We start from the raw sequence: 17,251 nt of genomic DNA, 5'->3' as shown, positions 1-17,251 counted from the left end.
TGTAATGGTTGGTGTCAGTGATGGGAAAATTGCTGCCTCCATCCTCTCCCTCCCCTCTGTATTCCCCCCCTTCCCCTCTCCTCCCACTCCCCTCCCATCTCTCTAGCATCCTTTTACATCTCCCCCCTTTCCTCCTCCCACACACATCCCTTCCACCCATAACTCCTCCCTCTATCCCTCCCACTCCCACGCCACTCCATCATTCCCTCTCTCCTGTAACAGTAATCAAACACGAACTATCGTCTAACATTGTTAAAACACCGTCTAACAACGTTCTAACACTAACGCTGCTCTTCTCTAACACCCCCTCCCTCCCCCTCCCCCCGCAACACCAACAGTCTCAACAACACAATTTTTAGTAGTCGTGGCTCCCTCAAACTTTATACGAAAAACAGACCACTTGTCACTACTGGCGTGCACACGCTCGCTCGCACGCACTCTTCATCTGTCTGTGTCTGCCTTTCTACTTCTGTCTGAATGTCTGTCTACGTCTGTCTGTGTGTCTACATCTGTGTGTCTGCATTTCTACTTGTGTGTGTGTCTACGTCTGTGTGTGTCTACGTCTGTGTGTGTCTGCATCTGTCTCTGTCTCTCTACGTCTGTGTGTGTCTGCCTTACTACTTCTGTCTACGTCTGTCTGTGTGTGTGTCTACATCTGTCTCTCTACGTCTGTGTCTGTCTGCCTTTCTACTTGTCTGTGTGTGTGTCTCTACGTCTGTCACTTAAACCAAATTCTCATAAAAATTCAGATTCCCTAAAAAAAATTCATTACGTATGATAGGATAATTAATTTCAGTAAAAAAATCGAGATCGTGTGGTCAGTTTTGGTGCCTCAGAGACGCGGCTGTATCTCACTAAAACGAAAGCAATTCACTGTAGCCTCATTCTACCATATATATGTATCATGTATCCTTTGAAATGTGTTGAAAATCATTATTCCACTGAAAATGTATCATGTATCAGTTGAAATTGAGTAAGAAAATTAATTAAAATGCATTCAAATATTCGTCCTCTCGGTTTTTTTTTTTATCCGCTTCCACTAGGCTACGGGTCCCAAAATTTGCACCAGAGGTGGACACTATCATGTATTGAAATCAATAACGTATATATTTGATTTTTCTTTGGGAGTTGACTGGTTTTTTAAAGATTTATTACACAAATAAATTTTCACTCTGCTTATTCGACAGAAAATTATCATTGTTTTTCTAAACCAAAGTAACTTGCCGATTCAGCTTCTCACACGCACACACACACACACACACACACACACACAGACACACACACACACACACACACACACACACACACACACACACACACACACACCTACAACCACAATTACGTGAGTACAATTAGGCAAGTGCACACACACACACACACACACACACACACACACACACACACATATATATATATATATATATATATATATATATATATTTATATATATAATATATATATATATATTTACCAAACTACGGCTGGCCGAGATTCGATCCCACGCCACACCGTCCCGCCTCGTGAGACAAGGTAACGTACGCGTCGCCTTATCCACTAAACCATCGATCCTACAAACACCACGCACCCAGCAGAGCTAGGTGTTTTTCATGGTACGACGACACTCAGTGGAAACATCAAGGCTTATCTCAACCTCCTCCCGTTTGACTACCAGCCTCCACAAGCAGTTTATATAGTAGTGAAACCACGAAACACTTTGATAAATGATTCCATGCCGCTTGTAATATATTATGAAGGCCAATAATGAGCCAAGCTCATGTTGAGAGCAAGTGATTATCCCACACCTGAGTGATTTGCATCCCACAAGGCGCTAAACCAGCATGTCTCAAGAGTGGTGTCGACCGCAGCCTCTGAACACCTCCCGCCCCGCCCTGAACTGTTAATTCTCAGGATTTATATATAAAAACACACAAAACCACCCTATTCCCCCCATATGATTTATATTCCCCCTCCATCCTTCCCTTACTGCACAAATCACATGGCAAAGCAAAAACAATTCCGGGACCACAAATCTCACCCCACAAATCACAGCTTGTCGAAAACTTCATTGAAAAAAAAATCGATTATGTCAACGTTATATATAAAAAATATCCATACTAGGAGGTATGTAAGTCAGCTCCTGGGGAGAGGGGGTAAGTCAGCTCCTGGGGAGAGGGGGTAAGTCAGCTCCTGGGGAGAGGGGGTAACTCAGCTCCTGGGGAGAGGGGGTAAGTCAGCTCCTGGGGAGAGGGGGTAAGTCAGCTCCTGGGGAGAGGGGGTAAGTCAGCTCCTGGGGAGAGGGGGTAAGTCAGCTCCTGGGGAGAGGGGGTAAGTCAGCTCCTGGGGAGAGGGAGTAAGTCAGCTCCTGGGGAGAGGGGGTAAGTCAGCTCCTGGGGAGAGGGGGTAAGTCAGCTCCTGGGGAGAGGGGGTAAGTCAGCTCCTGGGGAGAGGAGGTAAGTCAGCTCCTGGGGAGAGGGGGTATGTCAGCTCCTGGGGAGAGGGGGTAAGTCAGCTCCTGGGGAGAGGGGGTAAGTCAGCTCCTGGGGAGAGGGGGTAAGTCAGCTCCTGGGGAGAGGGGGTAAGTCAGCTCCTGGGGAGAGGGGGTAAGTCAGCTCCTGGGGAGAGGGGGTAAGTCAGCTCCTGGGGAGAGGGAGTAAGTCAACTCCTGGGGAGAGGGGGTAAGTCAGCTCCTGGGGAGAGGGGGTAAGTCAGCTCCTGGGGAGAGGGGGTAAGTCAGCTCCTGGGGAGAGGGGGTAAGTCAGCTCCTGGGGAGAGGGAGTAAGTCAGCTCCTGGGGAAAGGGAGTAAGTCAGCTCCTGGGGAGATGGGGTAAGTCAGCTCCTGGGGAGAGGGAGTAAGTCAGCTCCTGGGGAGAGGGGGTAAGTCAGCTCCTGGGGAGAGGGAGTAAGTCAGCTCCTGGGGAGAGGGGGTAAGTCAGCTCCTGGGGAGAGGGAGTAAGTCAGCTCCTGGGGAGAGGGGAGTAAGTCAGCTCCTGGGGAGAGGGGGTAAGTCATCTCCTGGGGAGAGGGGGTAAGTCAGCTCCTGGGGAGAGGGAGTAAGTCAGCTCCTGGGGAGAGGGAGTAAGTCAGCTCCTGGGGAGAGGGGGTAAGTCATCTCCTGGGGAGAGGGGGTAAGTCAGCTCCTGGGGAAAGGGAGTAAGTCAGCTCCTGGGGAGAGGGGGTACGGCAGCTCCTGGGGAGAGGGGGTAAGACATCCCCTGGGGAGAGGGGGTAAGTCAGCTCCTGGGGAGAGGGAGTAAGTCAGCTCCTGGGGAGAGGGAGTAAGTCAGCTCCTGGGGAGAGGGGGTAAGTCAGCTCCTGGGGAGAGGGGGTAAGTCAGCTCCTGGGGAGAGGGAGTAAGTCAGCTCCTGGGGAAAGGGGGTAAGTCAGCTCCTGGGGAGAGGGAGTAAGTCAGCTCCTGGGGAGAGGGGGTAAGTCAGCTCCTGGGGAGAGGGGGTAAGTCAGCTCCTGGGGAGAGGGGGTAAGTCAGCTCCTGGGGAGAGGGAGTAAGTCAGCTCCTGGGGAGAGGGAGTAAGTCAGCTCCTGGGGAGAGGGAGTAAGTCAGCTCCTGGGGAGAGGGGGTAAGTCAGCTCCTGGGGAGAGGGGGTAAGTCAGCTCCTGGGGAGAGGGAGTAAGTCAGCTCCTGGGGAGAGGGGGTAAGTCAGCTCCTGGGGAGAGGGAGTAAGTCAGCTCCTGGGGAGAGGGAGTAAGTCAGCTCCTGGGGAGTGGGGGTAAGTCAGCTGCTGGGGAGAGGGAGTAAGTCAGCTCCTGGGGAGAGGGGGTAAGTCAGCTCCTGGGGAGAGGGGGTAAGTCAGCTCCTGGGGAGAGGGGGGTAAGTCAGCTCCTGGGGAGAGGGGGTAAGTCAGCTCCTCGGGAGAGGGAGTAAGTCAGCTCCTGGGGGGAGGGGGTAAGTCAGCTCCTGGGGAGAGGGGGTAAGTCAGCTCCTGGGGAGAGGGAGTAAGTCAGCTCCTGGGGAGAGGGAGTAAGTCAGCTCCTGGGGAGAGAGAGTAAGTCAGCTCCTGGGGAGAGGGAGTAAGTCAGCTCCTGGGGAGAGGGGGTAAGTCAGCTCCTGGGGAGAGGGAGTAAGTCAGCTCCTGGGGAGAGGGAGTAAGTCAGCTCCTGGGGAGAGGGAGTAAGTCAGCTCCTGGGGAGAGGGGGTAAGTCAGCTAGCGGGGAGAGGGGGTAAGTCAGCTCCTGGGGAGAGGGAGTAAGTCAGCTCCTGGAGAGAGGGAGTAAGTCAGCTCCTGGGGAGAGGGAGTAAGTCAGCTCCTGGGGAGAGGGAGTAAGTCAGCTCCTGGGGAGAGGGAGTAAGTCAGCTCCTGGGGAGAGGGGGTAAGTCAGCTCCTGGGGAGAGGGAGTAAGTCAGCTCCTGGGGAGAGGGAGTAAGTCAGCTCCTGGGGAGAGGGGGTAAGTCAGCTCCTGGGGACAGGGGGTAAGTCAGCTCCTGGGGAGAGGGAGTAAGTCAGCTCCTGGGGAGAGGGGGTAAGTCAGCTAGCGGGGAGAGGGGGTAAGTCAGCTCCTGGGGAGAGGGAGTAAGTCAGCTCCTGGAGAGAGGGAGTAAGTCAGCTCCTGGGGAGAGGGGGTAAGTCAGCTCCTGGGGAGAGGGGGTAAGTCAGCTCCTGGGGAGAGGGGGTAAGTCAGCTCCTGGGGAGAGGGGGTAAGTCAGCTAGCGGGGAGAGGGGGTAAGTCAGCTCCTGGGGAGAGGGGGTAAGTCAGATCCTGGGGAGAAGGGGTAAGTCAGCTCCTGGTGAGAGGGGGTAAGTCAGCTCCTGGGGAGAGGGAGTAAGTCAACTCCTGGGGAGAGGGGGTAAGTCAGCTCCTGGGGAGAGGGGGTAAGTCAGCTCCTGGGGAGAGGGGGTAAGTCAGATCCTGGGGAGAAGGGGTAAGTCAGCTCCTGGGGAGAGGGAGTAAGTCAGCTCCTGGGGAGAGGGAGTAAGTCAGCTCCTTGGGAGATGGGGTAAGTCAGCTCCTGGGGAGAGGGAGTAAGTCAGCTCCTGGTGAGAGGGGGTAAGTCAGCTCCTGGGGAGAGGGAGTAAGTCAGCTCCTGGGGAGAGGGAGTAAGTCAGCTCCTGGGGAGAGGGAGTAAGTCAGCTCCTGGGGAGAGGGGGTAAGACAGCTCCTGGGGAGAGGGGAGAAGTCAGCTCCTGGGGAGAGGGGGTAAGTCAGCTCCTGGGGAGAGGGAGTAAGTCAGCTCCTGGGGAGAGGGAGTAAGTCAGCTCCTGGGGAGAGGGGGTAAGTCAGCTCCTGGTGAGAGGGGGTAAGTCAGCTCCTGGGGAGAGGGAGTAAGTCAGCTCCTGGGGAGAGGGGGTAAGTCAGCTTCTGGGGAGAGGGAGTAAGTCAGCTCCTGGGGAAAGGGAGTAAGTCAGCTCCTGGGGAGAGGGGGTAAGTCAGCTCCTGGGGAGAGGGAGTCAGCTCCTGGGGAGAGGGGGTAAGTCAGCTCCTGGGGAGAGGGAGTAAGTCAACTCCTGGGGAGAGGGGGTAAGTCAGCTCCTGGGGAGAGGGGGTAAGTCAGCTCCTGGGGAGAGGGGGTAAGTACGCTCCTGGGGAGAGGGGGTAAGTCAGCTCCTGGGGAGAGGGGGTAAGTCAGCTCCTGGGGAGAGGGGGTAAGTCAGCTCCTGGGGAGAGGGGGTAAATCAGCTCCTGGGGAGAGGGGGTAAGTCAGCTCCTGGGGAGAGGGGATAAGTCATCTCCTGGGGAGAGGGGGTAAGTCAGCTCCTGGGGAGAGGGGGTAAGTCAGCTCCTGGGGAGAGGGGGTAAGTCAGCTCCTGGGGAGAGGGGGTAAGTCAGCTCCTGGGGAGAGGGGGTAAGTCAGCTCCTGGGGAGAGGGAGTAAGTCAGCTCCTGGGGAGAGGGAGTAAGTCAGCTCCTGGGGAGAGGGGGTAAGTCAGCTCCTGGGGAGATGGGGGTAAGTCAGCTCCTGGGGAGAGGGGGTAAGTCAGCTCCTGGGGAGAGGGGGGTAAGTCAGCTACTGGGGAGAGGGGGTAAGTCAGCTCCTGGGGAGAGGGAGTAAGTCAGCTCCTGGGGAGAGGGGGGTAAGTCAGCTCCTGGGGAGAGGGAGTAAGTCAGCTCCTGGGGAGAGGGGGGTAAGTCAGCTACTGGGGAGAGGGGGTAAGTCAGCTCCTGGGGAGAGGGAGTAAGTCAGCTCCTGGGGAGAGGGGGTAAGTCAGCTCCTGGGGAGAGGGGGGTAAGTCAGCTCCTGGGGAGAGGGGGTAAGTCAGCTCCGGGGGAGAGGGGGTAAGTCAGCTCCTGGGGAGAGGGGCGTAAGTCAGCTCCTGGGGAGAGGGGGTAAGTCAGCTCCTGGGGAGAGGGGGGTAAGTCAGCTCCTGGGGAGAGGGGGGTAAGTCAGCTCCTGGGGAGAGGGGGTAAGTCAGCTCCTGGGGAGAGGGGGGTAAGTCAGCTCCTGGGGAGAGGGGGTAAGTCAGCTCCTGGGGAGAGGGGGTAAGTCAGCTCCTGGGGAGAGGGGGGTAAGTCAGCTCCTGGGGAGAGGGGGTAAGTCAGCTCCTGGGGAGAGGGGGGTAAGTCAGCTCCTGGGGAGAGGGGGGTAAGTCAGCTCCTGGGGAGAGGGGGTAAGTCAGCTCCTGGGGAGAGGGGGGTAAGTTAGCTCCTGGGGAGAGGGGGTAAGTCAGCTCCTGGGGAGAGGGGGTAAGTCAGCTCCTGGGGAGAGGGGGGTAAGTCAGCTCCTGGGGAGAGGGGGTAAGTCAGCTCCTGGGGAGAGGGGGGTAAGTAAGCTCCTGGGGCGTGGGGGGTAAGTCAGCTCCTGGGGAGAGGGAGTAAGTCAGCTCCTGGGGAGAGGGGGTAAGTCAGCTCCTGGGGAGAGGGAGTAAGTCAGCTCCTGGGGAGAGGGGGGTAAGTCAGCTCCTGGGGAGAGGGGGTAAGTCAGCTCCTGGGGAGAGGGAGTAAGTCAGCTCCTGGGGAGAGGGGGGTAAGTCAGCTCCTGGGGAGAGGGGGGTAAGTCTGCTCCTGGGGAGAGGGGGGTAAGTCAGCTCCTGGGTAGAGGGAGTAAGGCAGCTCCTGGGGAGAGGGGGGTAAGTCAGCTCCTTGGGAGAGGGAGTAAGTCAGCTCCTGGGGAGAGGGGGGTAAGTCAGCTCCTGGGGAGAGGGAGTAAGTCAGCTCCTGGGGTGAAGATCCCTTGATCTAGGCTCCCTTTTAAGCTTAACACGAACAATTTAAACACTAATTATACACACATACAAACACACACATTATATAAATATATATATATATATATATATATATATATATATATATATATATATATATATATATATATATATATATATATATATATATATATATATATATATTAAATTATAACAACATTTTGAAGTTTACGTTAAGCTTAAATACAACAACCATTATATCCAGGTCACGTTACACTAAAGTACAACAACCATTATATCCAGGTCACGTTACACTAAAATACAACAACCATTATATCCAGGTCACGTTACACTAAAATACAACAACCATTATATCCAGCTTAAATACAACAAACTATTTTCACGCCACCACGTCACGTTAAGCTTAAATACAACCACCAATATTTCCAGGTCACGTTAAGTTTAAATACAACAATCATTATTTCCAGGTCACATTAAGCTTAAATATAACAATCATTATATCCAGGTCATGTTGAGCTTAAATACAACCATTATTTCCAGGTCACATTAAGCTTAAATACAACAATCATTATTTCCAGGTCACATTAAGCTTAAATATAACAACCATTATATCCAGGTCATGTTAAGCTTAAATACAACAACCATTATTTCCAGGTCACATTAAGCTTAAATATAAGAACCATTATTACCAGGTCACGTTAAGCTTCAGCACAGCAGCAGCAACAACGACAATTTCCGTCACTTAATAAATGTAACTACAAACAAGAGGACTCCTGTGACACCTCTCCACGCACTCAACTATGTCACTTTACGCAGTACTTTCCACGGACATTTTAGGGCAGCTATAGTTATGGTGATGAGTAGCGGCGGCCAGACCTGGAGCAACAGGTTGGTGTGAGCTGCCCCGCTATACTGACTATACTGCTGCGCTGCCACCAGTGTACATGATCTGCCACACTACACTACACACACACACACACACACACACACACACACACACACACACACACACACACACACACTAACACACACACAAACACACAACACACACACACACACACACACACACATACACACTACACACACACACACACACACACATACACACTAACACACACACACACACACACACACACACACACACACACACACACTACACACACACTACACACACACACACACACTACACACTACAAACACATACACACTACACACACACACACTACACACACACACACACTACACACACACACACACACACACACACACACACACACACACACATACACACTAACACACACACACATACACACTAACACACACACACATACACACAACACACACACACACACACACACACACACACACACACACAAACACACAACACACACACACACACACACACACACACACACACATACACACTAAAACACACACACACACACACACTACACACACACTACACACACACACACACACACTACACACACTACAAACACACACACACTACACACACACACACACTACACACACACACACACACACACACACACACATACACACTAAACTAAAACACACACAAACACATACACACTACACTAACACACACACACACACACACACACACACACACACACACATACACACTACACACACACACACACACACACACACATACACACTAACACACACACACACACACACACTACACACACACCACACACACACACACACACTACAAACACACACACACTACACACACACACACACTACACACACACACTACACACACACACACTACACACACACTACACACACACACACACACACACACACACACTACACACACACACACACACACACACACACACACACACACACTACACACACACACACACACACACACATTTTCCATCGACAAGTGCCTTCAAGAACGAGTAAAACACATACTGGTGTGTAGAGAGCCAGGAGCTGAAACTCAACCAATGCAATCACAAAAACACACACAGGAACTGTGAATCGACCCCTGCAACCACATACAGGTGAGTACACACTAGCGTAACTTTACGGTCCAGTCACAGCTGTAGCTGAGAGAATGAGAGGGGGAACGATAGGGAGGGGGAGGGGAGAGAGGAGATATAATGGGGAGAGGATACGTGGGGGGAGGGGGAGAAACATAACGTCACTAGTGCCTACCCCTTACCTCCCACACACACACACACACACACACACACACACACACACACACACCCCAGCCACCCTTTACCCCCCTCACCCCTTATCCCTGCCACCCCTTATCCCTGTTTAGCTATTCAGCTCTTAGCTCTAGTACCGAGTCTAGGTATACCTTAACAAACTTACTTAACCTGACCAACTTTCCCCATCACCCCCTACCCACTTCCTCCCGATACCTGCTACCCAGTTTCCCCTCTCTCCCTACCCAGTTCCCACTCACCTAAAGTTCCCCCAGCACCACAACTTTCACACAAAGTAGAATTCTTCTCAGACCCAAGACAGTTAGTTGAGCCAAGAGTCCAGGAAGACCCTTACCTCGACCCTTCCTTAATAACTGCTAGCTAGCTGCCTGGCTTGTGTTTCTGACTGCTGGCTAGCTGCCTGGCTTGTGTTTCTGACTGCTGGCTAGCTGCCTGGCTTGTGTTTCTGACTGCTGGCTAGCTGCCTGGCTTGTGTTTCTGACTGCTAGCTAGCTGCCTGGCTTGTGTTTCTGACTGCTGGCTAGCTGCCTGACTTGTAGTGCCTGGCTTGTGTTTCTGACTGCTGGCTAGCTGCCTGGCTTGTGTTTCTGACTGCTAGCTAGCTGCCTGGCTTGTGTTTCTGACTGCTGGCTAGCTGCCTGGCTTGTGTTTCTGACTGCTGGCTAGCTGCCTGGCTTGTGTTTCTGACTGCTGGCTAGCTTCCTGGCTTGTGTTTCTGACTGCTAGCTAGCTGCCTGGCTTGTGTTTCTGACTGCTGGCTAGCTGCCTGGCTTGTGTTTCTGACTGCTGGCTAGCTGCCTGGCTTGTGTTTCTGACTGCTGGCTAGCTGCCTGGCTTGTGTTTCTGACTGCTGGCTAGCTGCCTGGCTTGTGTTTCTGACTGCTGGCTAGCTGCCTGGCTTGTGTTTCTGACTGCTGGCTAGCTGCCTGGCTTGTGTTTCTGACTGCTAGCTAGCTGCCTGGCTTGTGTTTCTGACTGCTGGCTAGCTGCCTGGCATGTGTTTCTGACTGCTGGCTAACTGCCTGGCTTGTGTTTCTGATTGCTGGCTAGCTGCCTGGCTTGTGTTTCTGACTGCTGGCTAGCTGCCTGGCTTGTGTTTCTGACTGCTGGCTAGCTGCCTGGCTTGTGTTTCTGACTGCTGGCTAGATGCCTGGCTTGTGTTTCTGACTGCTGGCTAGCTGCCTGGCTTGTGTTTCTGACTGCTGGCTAGCTGCCTGGCTTTTTTCAGACTGTTGGCTTGCTGCCTGGCTTGTGTTTCTGACTGTTGGCTAGCTGCCTGGCTTGTGTTTCTGACTGCTAGCTAGCTGCCTGGCTTGTGTTTCTGACTGCTGGCTAGCTACCTGGCTTGTGTTTCTGACTGCTGGCTAGCTGCCTGGCTTGCGTTTCTGACTGCTGGCTAACTGCCTGGCTTTTTTAAGACTGTAGGCTTGCTGCCTGGCTTGTGTTTCTGACTGCTGGCTAGCTGCCTGGCTTGTGTTTCTGACTGCTAGCTAGCTGCCTGGCTTGTGTTTCTGACTGCTGGCTAGCTGCCTGGCTTGTGTTTCTGACTGCTGGCTAGCTGCCTGGCTTGTGTTTCTGACTGCTGGCTAGCTGCCTGGCTTGTGTTTCTGACTGTTGGCTAGCTGTCTGGCTTGTGTTTGATTGCTGGCTAACTGCCTGGCTTGTGTTTCTGACTACTGGCTAGCTGCCTGGCTTGCGTTTTTGACTACTGGCTAGCTGCCTGGTTTGTGTTTCTGACTGCTGGCTAGCTGCCTGGCTTGTGTTTCTGACTGCTGGCTAGCTGCCTGGCTTGTGTTTCTGACTGCTAGCTAGCTGCCTGGCTTGTGTTTCTGACTGCTAGCTAGCTGCCTGGCTTGTGTTTCTGACTGTTGGCTAGCTGCCTGGCTTGTGTTTCTGACTGCTGGCTAGCTGCCTGGCTTGTGTTTCTGACTGTTGGCTAGCTGTCTGGCTTGTGTTTGATTGCTGGCTAGCTGCCTGGCTTGTGTTTTTGACTACTGGCTAGCTGCCTGGTTTGTGTTTCTGACTGATAGCTAGCTGCCTGGCTTGTGTTTTTGACTGCTGGCTAGCTGCCTGGCTTATGTTTCTGACTGCTGGCCTGGTTTGTGTTTCTGACTGCTGGCTAGCTGCCTGGCTTGTGTTTCTGACTGCTGGCTAGCTGCCTGGCTAGTGTTTCTGACTGCTAGCTAGCTGCCTGGCTTGTGTTTGACTGCTGACTAGCTGCCTGGCTTGTGTTTCTGACTGCTGGCTAGCTGCTTTTCTTGTGTTTCTGACTGCTGGCTAGTTGCCTGGCTTGTGTTTCTGACTGCTAGCTAGCTGCCTGGCTTGTGTTTCTGACTGCTGGCTAGCTGCCTGGCTTGTGTTTCTGACTGCTGGCTAGCTGCCTGGCTTGTGTTTCTGACTGCTGGCTAGCTGCCTGGCTTGTGTTTCTGACTGTTGGCTAGCTGTCTGGCTTGTGTTTCTGACTGTTGGCTAGCTGTCTGGCTTGTGTTTGATTGCTGGCTAGCTGCCTGGCTTGTGTTTCTGACTACTGGCTAGCTGCCTGGTTTGTGTTTCTGACTGCTGGCTAGCTGCCTGGCTTATGTTTCTGACTGTTGGCTAGCTGCCTGGCTTGTGTTTCTGACTGCTGGCTAGCTGCCTGGCTTGTGTTTCTGACTGCTGGCTAGCTGCCTGGCTTGTTTCAGACTGTTGGCTTGCTGCCTGGCTTGTGTTTCTGACTGCTGGCTAGCTGCCTGGCTTGTGTTTCTGACTGCTAGCTAGCTGCCTGGCTTGTGTTTGACTGCTGACTAGCTGCCTGGCTTGTGTTTCTGACTGCTGGCTAGCTGCCTGGCTTGTGTTTCTGACTGCTGGCTAGTTGCCTGGCTTGTGTTTCTGACTGCTAGCTAGCTGCCTGGCTTGTGTTTCTGACTGCTAGCTATCTGCCTGGCTTGTGTTTCTGACTGCTGGCTAGCTGCCTGGCTTGTGTTTCTGACTGCTGGCTAGCTGCCTGGCTTGTATTTCTGACTGCTAGCTAGCTGCCTGGCTTGTGTTTCTGACTGCTAGCTAGCTGCCTGGCTTGTGTTTCTGACTGCTGGCTAGCTGCCTGGCTTGTGTTTCTGACTGCTGGCTAGCTGCCTGGCTTGTGTTTCTGACTGCTGGCTAGCTGCCTGGCTTGTGTTTCTGACTGCTGGCTAGCTGCCTGGCTTATGTTTCTGACTGCTGGCTAGCTGCCTGGCTTGTGTTTCTGACTGCTGGCTAGCTGCCTGGCTAGTGTTTCTGACTGCTAGCTAGCTGCCTGGCTTGTGTTTGACTGCTGACTAGCTGCCTGGCTTGTGTTTCTGACTGCTGGCTAGCTGCCTGGCTTGTGTTTCTGACTGTTGTGCTTGTAACTGTGCTGATTGTTATTGTGGCTGGAATTGTGGTGATTGTTGTGGTTGAGACTGGAATTGTAGTGATTGTGGTTATTGTGACTGGAATTGTGGTGACTGTTATTGTGGTTGACTGGTATTGTGGTGATTGTGATTATTAACGTTATTGTGGTTGACTGGTATTGTGGTGATTGTGATTATAACTGTTATTGTGGTTGACTGGTATTGTGGTGATTGTGATTATAGCTGTTATTGTGGTTGTGATTATAGTCTTATGCTTGTAAGTGTTGTTGATTGTAGTTGTTGAGACTGCCGTAGTTATATTGTTGTAGGTGTTAGTGTTCAGATTGTAACTCTGGTGATTCTTAATGGTTGTAACTCATTGTTGTGGCTGAAGTTATGGGCATTGTGGTGGTGGGTGTCTTCATGTGGTTAATTGTTGACGTTGGTGTGTGTGTTCACCTAACTGTGGTTGCAGGGGTCGAGTCACAGCTTCTGGGCCCCCGCTTCTTCGCTGACTTCTACTTGACCCTCTCTCTCCCTGCTCCCTGTGTGTGTGTGTGTGTTCACCTAACTCGCCTAATTGTGATTGCAGAGGTCGAGTCACAGCTCGTGTGTGTGTGTGACTGGTTCAAGCGCTGGGGATCTTAGACGTGGTGGTACTGGTGATCAGTGTTTTTGTTCTTTGTTGCAAATGTTGTGTTTGTTCCGAGGTGGTTGACTTCCTGCCGGGTTAGTTCTTGACATTGTTGTAGTCGTGACATTCTGTATTTGGGTCAATATTTTGTTATTACTGGAATACGTGCGGCCAGCAGTAACAGCCTGGTTGATCAGGCGCTGATCCACCGGGAGGCCTGGTCGTGGACCGGGCCGCAGGGGCGTTGATCCCCGGAATACCTTTCAGGAAGACTTTAGGTAGGTTCTGAGTAATTCCAGTATACCTTGGCCCTGGCCCACGCTTATCTGGCTTGCCTGGTCAATCAGGCTGTTGCTGTTAGCGGCCCACTGACCCACACATTCATCACAAGACTGGTTGATCTGGCACCTGCTAAAGATACTTGTCCAGTTTCCTCTTGAAGACTTCTACACTTATTCCAGCAGTGTTTCTGATATCTTCTGGTAAGTTGCTAAATAATCCTGTGCCACGGATGTTGATACAATGTTCTCTTATTGTGCCCACGGCTCCCCTGCTTTGCACTGGATTTATTTTACATTTCCTACCATATCTCTCACTTCAGTAGTTGAGGGACAAGGTCGTCAACTATTTCCCATGTATGTATTACCATGTACGTATCTCTCCTCCGGTCCAATGAGTACATATTTAAGATTTCTGTATAGATATAGCCACTGGAGGGCGAAACGTCTACACAAAGATACCCAGATGTTGCACACGTGTTTAACTGTTCATCTCGTCGGTACTGTATACCACACACGTACAGACCAGGCCTCAGAGACCATTACCGTAACAGTCTCCCATCACGCTAACAACCTTCTTTCTTTCACATATACATAATTGGTAGTCATTTCTGTTTGATATTTTGCCACCGAAGCGGCTAGTTCATTGTATAACCATCAGGTGGAGGGTGTAGCTACATGCAGACAGTGTAATAACGTAAGAGAGAATTACCCACAACGGCTTGACAAAGTTTCTGGAGAGCAAATGTAGCATTAGCTGCACTTGTGCCCTTTTACCTAACATGTAGGTACACAATAGTGTATAGGAACTAAGCCCCTAAACGGTTAGCAGGAGTACGTGTGAATAAACGTATATCATTTGTGTCTTATTTCGATAATGTATCACTACCTAGGTTCTCTCTCTGTCTCTCTCTCTCCTAGATCTGGCTTCCTGGAGCACTGATCAGCCAGCCAGTTGGTGTTTGCTACTGGTAGTCCAACGTGACCAACACATCTCAGCTCATCGGTAATTTTTGGATAATTTGTGAGTGGTCTCTCTCTATGGTTCTTTTCCAGCCTACCATGACTTGTCGTGAAGGTTCTCACAGCCTACCATGACTTGTTGTGAAGGTTCTCACAGCCTACCATGACTTGTCGTGAAGGTTCTCACAGCCTATCATGACTTGTCGTGAAGGTTCTCCCAGCCTACCATGACTTGTCGTGAAGGTTCTCACAGCCTACCATGACTTGTCGTGAAGGTTCTCACAGCCTACCATGACTTGTCGTGAAGGTTCTCACAGCCTACCATGACTTGTCGTGAAGGTTCTCACAGCCTACCATGACTTGTCGTGAAGGTTCTCACAGCCTACCATGACTTATCGTGAAGGTTCTCACAGCCTACCATGACTTGTTGTGAAGGTTCTCACACAGCCTACCATGACTTGTCGTGAAGGTTCTCACACAGCCTACCATGACTTGTTGTGAAGGTTCTCACACAGCCTACCATGACTTGTTGTGAAGGTTCTCACACAGCCTACCATGACTTGTGGTGAAGGTTCTCACACAACCTACCATGACTTGTGGTGAAGGTTCTCACACAACCTACCATGACTTGTGGTGAAGGTTCTCACACAGCCTACCATGACTTGTGGTGAAGGTTCTCACACAGCCTACCATGACTTGTTGCGAAGGTTCTCACAGCCTACCATGACTTGTCGTGAAGGTTCTCACAGCCTACCATGACTTGTTGTGAAGGTTCTCACACAGCCTACCATGACTTGTGGTGAAGGTTCTCACACAGCCTACCATGACTTGTGGTGAAGGTTCTCACACAGCCTACCATGACTTGTGGTGAAGGTTCTCACACAGCCTACCATGACTTGTGGTGAAGGTTCTCACACAGCCTACCATGACTTGTGGTGAAGGTTCTCACACAGCCTACCATGACTTGTTGTGAAGGTTCTCACACAGCCTACCATGACTTGTGGTGAAGGTTCTCACACAGCCTACCATGACTTGTGGTGAAGGTTCTCACACAGCCTACCATGACTTGTCGTGAAGGTTCTCACACAGCCTACCATGACTTGTTGTGAAGGTTCTCACACAGCCTACCATGACTTGTGGTGAAGGTTCTCACACAGCCTACCATGACTTGTGGTGAAGGTTCTCACACAGCCTACCATGACTTGTGGTGAAGGTTCTCACACAGCCTACCATGACTTGTTGTGAAGGTTCTCACACAGCCTACCATGACTTGTGGTGAAGGTTCTCACACAGCCTACCATGACTTGTGGTGAAGGTTCTCACACAGCCTACCATGACTTGGGGTGAAGGTTCTCACACAGCCTACCATGACTTGTGGTGAAGGTTCTCACACAGCCTACCATGACTTGTGGTGAAGGTTCTCACACAGCCTACCATGACTTGTAGTGAAGGTTCTCACACAGCCTACCATGACTTGTGGTGAAGGTTCTCACACAGCCTACCATGACTTGTGGTTCTCACACAGCCTACCATGACTTGTGGTGAAGGTTCTCACACAGCCTACCATGACTTGTCGTGAAGGTTCTCACACAGCCTACCATGACTTGTTGTGAAGGTTCTCACACAGCCTACCATGACTTGTCGTGAAGGTTCTCACACAGCCTACCATGACTTGTCGTGAAGGTTCTCACACAGCCTACCATGACTTGTGGTGAAGGTTCTCACACAGCCTAACATGACTTGTTGTGAAGGTTCTCACACAGCCTACCCTGACTTGTCGTGAAGGTTCTCACACAGCCTACCATGACTTGTGAAGGTTCTCACACAGCCTACCCTGACTTGTTGTGAAGGTTCTCACACAGCCTACCCTGACTTGTCGTGAAGGTTCTCACACAGCCTACCATGACTTGTCGTGAAGGTTCTCACACAGCCTACCATGACTTGTAGTGAAGGTTCTCACACAGCCTACCATGACTTGTGGTAAAGGTTCTCACACAGCCTACCATGACTTGTCGTGAAGGTTCTCACACAGCCTACCATGACTTGTCGTGAAGGTTCTCACACAGCCTACCATGACTTGTCGTGAAGGTTCTCACACAGCCTACCCTGACTTGTGGTGAAGGTTCTCACACAGCCTACCATAACTTGTCGTGAAGGTTCTCACACAGCCTACCATGACTTGTCGTGAAGGTTCTCACACAGCCTACCCTGACTTGTTGTGAAGGTTCTCACACAGCCTACCATGACTTGTTGTGAAGGTTCTCACACAGCCTACCATGACTTGTGAAGGTTCTCACACAGCCTACCATGACTTGTCGTGAAGGTTCTCACACAGCCTACCATGACTTGTCGTGAAGGTTCTCACAGCCTACCATGACTTGTTGTGAAGGTTCTCACACAGCCTACCATGACTTGTCGTGAAGGTTCTCACACAGCCTACCATGTCCTGTGGTAAAGGTTCTCACACAGCCTACCATGACTTGTGGTGAAGGTTCTCACACAGCCTACCATGACTTGTAGTGAAGGTTCTCACATAGCCTACCATGACTTGTGGTGAAGGTTCTCACACAGCCTACCATGACTTGTAAGTTCTCACAGAATGGTTCTCACACAGCCTACCATGACTTGTGTGTTCTCACAAGGACTTGTGGTGAAGGTTCTCACACAGCCTACCATGTCTTGTGGTGAAGGTTCTCAC

At 51.4% G+C, this 17,251-nt stretch overlaps 1 protein-coding gene and 1 long non-coding RNA gene across 9 annotated transcripts in view; one reads left to right on the top strand and one right to left on the bottom strand.

Moving 5' to 3' along the window:
• Positions 1 to 17,251, bottom strand: part of Spn (protein phosphatase 1 regulatory subunit spinophilin) — a 571,930-nt gene that overhangs the window by 127,631 nt on the left and 427,048 nt on the right. The window lies entirely within an intron of this gene.
• The window catches only part of LOC138854609 (uncharacterized), an 80,657-nt gene that overhangs the window by 33,261 nt on the left and 30,145 nt on the right, over positions 1 to 17,251 (top strand). The window contains exon 4 of one of the 3 annotated variants that reach the window (XR_011393791.1): positions 14,512 to 14,755. The exons of 1 other annotated variant lie outside the window; for it this stretch is intronic. This is a non-coding gene — a long non-coding RNA (uncharacterized lncRNA). Of the gene's footprint in view, positions 1 to 14,511; positions 14,756 to 17,251 lie in introns of those variants that run through there. One more of the 3 variants, XR_011393790.1, reaches the window with a different exon arrangement.

This window comes from Cherax quadricarinatus, chromosome 5 (assembly GCF_038502225.1).
Source record: "Cherax quadricarinatus isolate ZL_2023a chromosome 5, ASM3850222v1, whole genome shotgun sequence".
In the NCBI taxonomy this organism is placed as follows: Eukaryota; Metazoa; Arthropoda; class Malacostraca; order Decapoda; family Parastacidae; genus Cherax; species Cherax quadricarinatus.
The sequence above is the reverse complement of the archived record's forward strand: the minus strand, read 5'-3'. Positions and strand labels throughout refer to the sequence as shown.